The sequence below is a fragment of the Humulus lupulus genome, chromosome 7 (genome assembly GCF_963169125.1).
Source record: "Humulus lupulus chromosome 7, drHumLupu1.1, whole genome shotgun sequence".
In the NCBI taxonomy this organism is placed as follows: Eukaryota; Viridiplantae; Streptophyta; class Magnoliopsida; order Rosales; family Cannabaceae; genus Humulus; species Humulus lupulus.
The window spans coordinates 82873015-82879472 of NC_084799.1; positions in this window are offsets into that span (position 1 = coordinate 82873015).

The window sequence follows — 6458 nt, forward strand, 5'->3', positions numbered from 1 at the left end:
CCAAGTTTGCTTTAGACATGGTACCCACAGATGTGGCTCGGAAAGAAAAGTTTGTTCAAGGATTGAATCCTGGAATAGCTCAGGGCATCAGAGTTGCCCCAGTGCATGAAGTCTCTACCTATGCTCAGGTGGTAGAGAAGGCTCTTGCTGTTGAGAGCATCAGAGATGAGGAAAAGAGTGCCACGAGGCATGGAGCTCAGATAGTGGTTTCTCCATCTATTGGAGCAAGTAAGAATGAAAGCTGGAAGACTCGTCCAAAATGTACCCAGTGCAAGAGGCATCATTTGGGAGAATGCCAAGCAAAGGCATGTTTCTTGTGTAGAATGGTTGGGCATCTCAAGAAGGATTGCCCAAGGCTAAGAGAGCTTGAGCGAAAGAGGATGGACAGCTCGACTCCAGCTCGAGTGTTTATTCCAGAGCAGTTAGAGTCTGGGATTGGGACTAGCTCCTCAGGAGTGGCAGGTCAGTTTTCTTGTTTTGATTCCTGAGTTATGCTGATTGGCCTTGGTGCCATGCTGTGCCTTTGTTTGTTGCTTATAGAGAGGAATAAAATTGATATGATGATCACATGGTTATGTTGTGATGGGAACATAGTATGGATTTGACAACTTAAAAGGTAAGTTGGGTTATGGAAGGACCTCTCAGTGGTTGAGAAAAGCTGGTTATGACTGGCTTGGGTCTGATTTGAGAATAGAAAGCCTTGAGGCAGTTGGTGCTGTGCATAGCTTTGGTATGCTGATGATATCTGTGTAAAGCTAGAGTTTTATGGCAGAGAGATGCATAGAACTCTTAGCTAGCGTGGTGGATACCACTTAGACTGTGTCAGTGGGATCAGAACAGGCTGGACTAGTCTGTGAGTTCCTGAATGTGTTTTCAGGGGATTTGTCAGGGTTTCTGTTATATGAAGGGATAAAATGGTGGTTTGATTAGTGCCAAGGATAGAGTTGAATTGAGAACATTGTATTGAATGGCTTAGTAGAGTTGTAAGAACTCGATGCTTAGATACTGAGTGAGAAGGAATTCTCAAGAGTTGATCTTTGATCTGGTTAGTACCAGTTAGGGATCAGGGGAAAAGAATATGCAAAAGGCTATGTTTATAACAGATAAAGAGCACTAGGAAGTGCTGGATTGTATTTTGAGAAATTGGTTAAGGCTAAGTGTTTATGGATCAGATGAACAGAGCGTTCAAGGGGTTATTTGCATGGGAATTTTTTATCGTCTGAGACGATGATTTTGTGGTGTATTCTCTGTGAAACTTGCTAAGGTCAAGGGACACCTTAGAAGGTGGGAGTGTCCTTGGATGGACATGGTATCATATGTGATTTGTGGAAAGAGTTCTGAGTTTCTTTATACATATCAGAATCAATTGATAGGTTGTAATGACTCCTCAGTGATACAAAGAAAAGAGATTTATTTATGCAACATGCTGGTTCAAGGATCTGACCAGAGCTAGTGTAGAGTCTCTGATGGGCCAGGTGACCAGTTTTGTGTTTGAATTTCTATCTCAGAGAAGATCAAAAGGAATAAATGACTAAGTGAATCTCAGATAAGAAAGTTGAATGGAAGTCTTAGCTGGGTTAGCTAAGAGTGTTACAGTGTCTTGTAATATAAGGATCAGACTTGGGGTCTGATGGACGCTGGGATTTTATGGGAGATTCTGGATGAATCTCATGTTATTTTCTGATTCTCTTCGTTCAGGCATCATGTCAGTGTACCAGATTATGAAAGTTTTACGGTGATGGCCTGAGATGAAGAGGGGCATAATGGAATGTGTGGTTGAGTTCTTAACATGTTAACAGGTTCAGACAGGGTATCAGGGATCAGTAAGGTTATTGTGGCCTTTGAGTATTGTATAATAGAAATAAGAAAGCATTGCGATGAGTTCTGCAGTGGGACAGCCCAGGGAAGTGGGTCAGCATGATTGGCTTGGGTCATTTTGGACCAGTGTTGTGAGTAAGATTCTTTTTGGTTATAAGAATAAGTAACACAGTGGATTAGTGTTCAGATCTCTTTGTGAGAGAGATAGTGTGCCTTCTTGAGAATTAAAGGCTTATCTTATTAGATGAAGACTTTATTGTTACTTTCAGGTTATGGAAGAGTGAGGGAAGGTGATGAGTATATAGACGGAACTCAGTAATGTTCATTGTTCTCAGACTGATGATAATCAGAGGGAGAATTGTCCGGCGTTGAAAAGTACCTTATGAGATAAGGTATGGTGGAATATGTTCGTCACCCTTTCATTGGAGTGAGATGGGTGAGATGTAATATCTGGATCATGTGATGGTTCAGGGGACCATAGAGGTTATTAGAGGTTGGAGCAGGGATGCTCACTTCTTAGACTGAATGAAAAAGTGTTACTGAATTGAAAGCAGGAACATGGAATTCCAAGTAGGGAGTTATGGCTTCCTAAAGAATCACCATGGCAAGGGGTGATGAGTGAAGGCAAGTTGAGCCTAGATTAGTATGACAGTTTGAGTCCTGGACAGGACTGGTCAGATTATCTTTTGCTGGACCATAGTTTTGGTTATGATGGTTGTACATTGTTCTATGTATTTCCATGCAGTGGACATGGGTTGAAGAACTCATGAGTTGAGTTATGGGATTCTGAGGAACAAAGTGTACCTTGATTTAAGGTATGTTGCAGAAACAGTGAGGTCAAGAGAACGACCTGGGAATTGGACTCAGTTGTGCGGAATTGATATTCCGGGCAGTTCAGATAAATTTCGAGGACGAAATTTCTGTAAGGAGGGGATAGTTGTAATGCCCCAAATTTCCTAATAAGGTCTAGGACCTTGATTAGGAGGCCGGGAGGGCCATAATTGCTTTATTATGCTATTTAATGATAATATGCATGTTTAGGTGTATTAAATATGCATGTGAACCCATTTGTGATTAATTGGTTGATTTTCATATTTTGGCCATTTCGGGCATTTTTGGCATATATGTGAAATGGGCGTGGTGCTTTGTTATTATCTGGTTATGCCAGGGTTACCCAGCACAAGACGATCCTAGGAGGTAAGCTAGTGGGAAAGTCACAATGGGATTTAAGCTTGACTTGGAGTAAGTCAAGGGGTATTTAGAGCATTACCGGGTTATTGGGTAATGGGAATTAACATTTGGTGATAAATTGGGAGTTAGTAAGACCAGGGGGAAATTCTGGAAGTTTTGACTATAATGTCCCCGGGGGTGTTTTCGGGACCCCGAGCATTAGGTTTTATTGGAAGCTACTTAAGCTTGAAGTAACCTTTTAAGAAAATAAAAAGAACGTTCTGTACGCTCTCTCTCCCTAAAGTTCCCTTTTCGTTCCCGATCGCATTTTCGAAGGTATCTTGAGTTCTAGGACTCGGAATCAAGCGAGGATCGAGGCATAGCAATCCTAAGGAGAATTAGAAGCTTATTAGCCGGAGGATTTAGTTGGAAACAACTCAATCGGAGGTAATTCAAGTTTAAGTTTTAAGTTTTTAAAAGTTTTTAAGCTTAGAATTGGACTTTGTGAATCGTTGGGTTTTTAGGTTGTTTGAACCTTGGGTTTTGGTGGTTTTGGACCATTGGGGAGTTTGGGAACTTTGATTTAATGATTTGGGAATGTTTAGACATGTTTTTGGGAGGTTTTAAAAGGTTAAAACGAAGGAAAAATGGCTGCCCCGAAGTTGGGCCGCGGCCCTGTTCTTGGGCACCGCGACCCTTGCTCGAAGAAGCAGGTGTCAGAATTTGGCCTTGCTGGGCGCCGCGGCCCTTGATGGTGGGCGCCGCGGCCCTAGCCCAGAGAACCTTGGGGGCCGCGGCCCAAGGTGCTATATAAATAGGACCCTTCACTCAGCCATTTGCATCATCTTTCAAACACTTCTCAAAGCTTCCAAGCTGCCAATTCGCTCTAGAGAGAAACACTAGTGTTTTGGGGTTAAAACCTTTCAAATATAAGCTTTTCTAAACACTTGGGAAGTAATCTATAGTGTGAATTCGGTGTTTGAGGTATAGATCGAAGCTCTAAGATATCTAAGGTATTCTTAATCCTAAGATCTAATCTATTTCTATTTTTCTTATTCTTTTCTTTTACTTCAAATCCTAACTCACTATAATGGCTTTTGGTTAGGTGCTTGATTTCTTTGAAACTTAAGGTTTTCAGTAAGTTCTTATCTTGATGGTTTAGATCTTCTTTTTATTTTCTTTTCTTTAGGAAACTTATGAATTTACTGTTTGGTTTTAGGAGTTTCCAGTCCCAGACTTGTCTCCAATACCCCAATTTTTGGTAAGGAAAATAAGTAAGATTTATTTGCTATGTTCTATGTGTATGTATGTTTTTTATTCTTTTATGTCTTTTAGTCGCTTGGGATATATGGCTGCTTAGATAGCAAATCGTGAGATTTTTATCATTATCATAGACTATAGTTGTGTCTAAACCTACCTCTAAATAGTAGCAAAAGGACTATAGCGGTTTCTATCACATACTACAGTAATGAGTAAATAGCCATTAATATTGTAGTCCACTTTTATGTTTTATGTTTTATGCCTTAAGTCTTATGTTTTATGTTTTAGTAGTTTTTCCATACTAGGCATTAGACTCATTCCTTTTTATTTAGATTGTCCAGGTAAATGAACATGGAAGGCGGGACAGATCCGAGGTGGCTTTGGCATGTGTATTGGGTGAGGAGCTTAAGGAATGAACCAATGGAATCGATCGAGGATGACATTGAAATTTGAGTCTTTTAATTATATATTTATGATTTCCGCATTTAGTATTTGAATATTAAATAAAGGTTTTGTTTTCCTTATAATTTTATGTATAAACAATGTGATCCCATACTTTTGGATTTTCTTTATAATAAAGTCTTTATTATTTTATGTATTATCCAAAAGATAGTAGTATGTCTTAGTAGTTTTAAAGGTCCGAGGTCTTTAAATTAGTTGGGTCTTTCCAGCTCACATCCTGCTTGTCAAGACTATGTACATTGCAGACTAGTACGTAGACATTTATGTTCGAGAAATTGTACGATTGCATGGAATCCCTAAGACCATAGTATCTGACAGAGGTTCGGTGTTCACATCGAGATTTTGGGGAAGCTTGCAGCAAGCCATGGGTATCAAGTTAAGTCTCAGTATGACATTTCATCCACAGACCGACGAACAGTCTGAGCGTACCATACAGATTTTAGAAGATATGTTGCGCACTTGTGTACTAGACTTCGGAGGATCATGGAGTAAGTATTTGCCACTTATAGAGTTCTCCTACAATAATAGCTACCAGACAACGATCGATATGGCGCCCTATGAGATACTTTATGGAAGGAAATGTCGGTCGCCGTTACATTGAGACGGGGTAGGAGAAAGACAACTTCTTGGACCCGAGGTTATTAGAGAGGCTCAAGACGCAGTGGAGCTAATTAGAAAGCGTATGATCACTACTCAGAGTCGACAAAAGAGTTATGCGGATCCCAAGAGACGATATGTGTAATTTAACGTTGGAGATCAAGTTTTCTTAAGGATATCTCCAATGAAAGGAGTGAAGCGGTTCGGGAAGAAAGGCAAACTTAGTCCCCAGTACATAGGTCCTTTTGAGATATTGGACAAGGTGGGACAAGTAGCATATAGATTAGCCCTACTGCCATCTCTAGAGAAGGGGGGTAAAGAAATTACGATCTAAGAGTATTCTGATAGTCAAGGTCTTATGGAGTAATAGTACAAAATGGGAGCCAATGTGGGAATTTGAGGAAGACATTCGAGCACGGTATCCGAAATTGTTTGGTAAGTAAATTTCAAGGACAAAATTCTTTTAAGTAGGGGAGAATTGTAGAGCCTCGAAATTTTACTTACTTAGATAGTAGTAGCTTATGTTGTAGTATTTTAGTTTTCGTGGATATTGGATCAAGCTGGGAATTATTTGCAAACTCATAAAGATAGTTATGGATTTTATAAGTTTAGCTTATAGTTTAGAAATATTAATTGTATCATAAGGTTTGATTAATGTAGTTGGTCCTAGAAATATTATTTATTATAACCTAAGGTTTTGATAGAAAAATTAAGAATATGACATTTGCCACGTGTATGTTTATTAAGGATTCAAGGATTTTAGATGAATAAAACAATCAATGATAAGCCTAGGAAGTCAATAACCTTCCCTTAGATGCTAGGATCTTGTCTTACTCAGTCAAAGTGGTCTAAACAGCTTTAAGTATGCTTAAAATGTGCAAAAACATGGTTTAGTATATCAGCGTAAGACGATATATCGCAGCTATAGGGGCCGATATATCGCCTATGCTGATACAGAAAACACGTCGACTTTGCATTAACGAAACCACAGAGCCTTGGGAAAATAAGGGAGGCAATATATCACCTATATGGGGCGATATATCACCTATATGGGGCGATATATCAGCTCAAGTGGCTATGTTTGAAACTCCATGGAATCCGAAGCTAGCTACCGGTAATTCATCTTCATCATTTGTAGTCTCCCATATTTC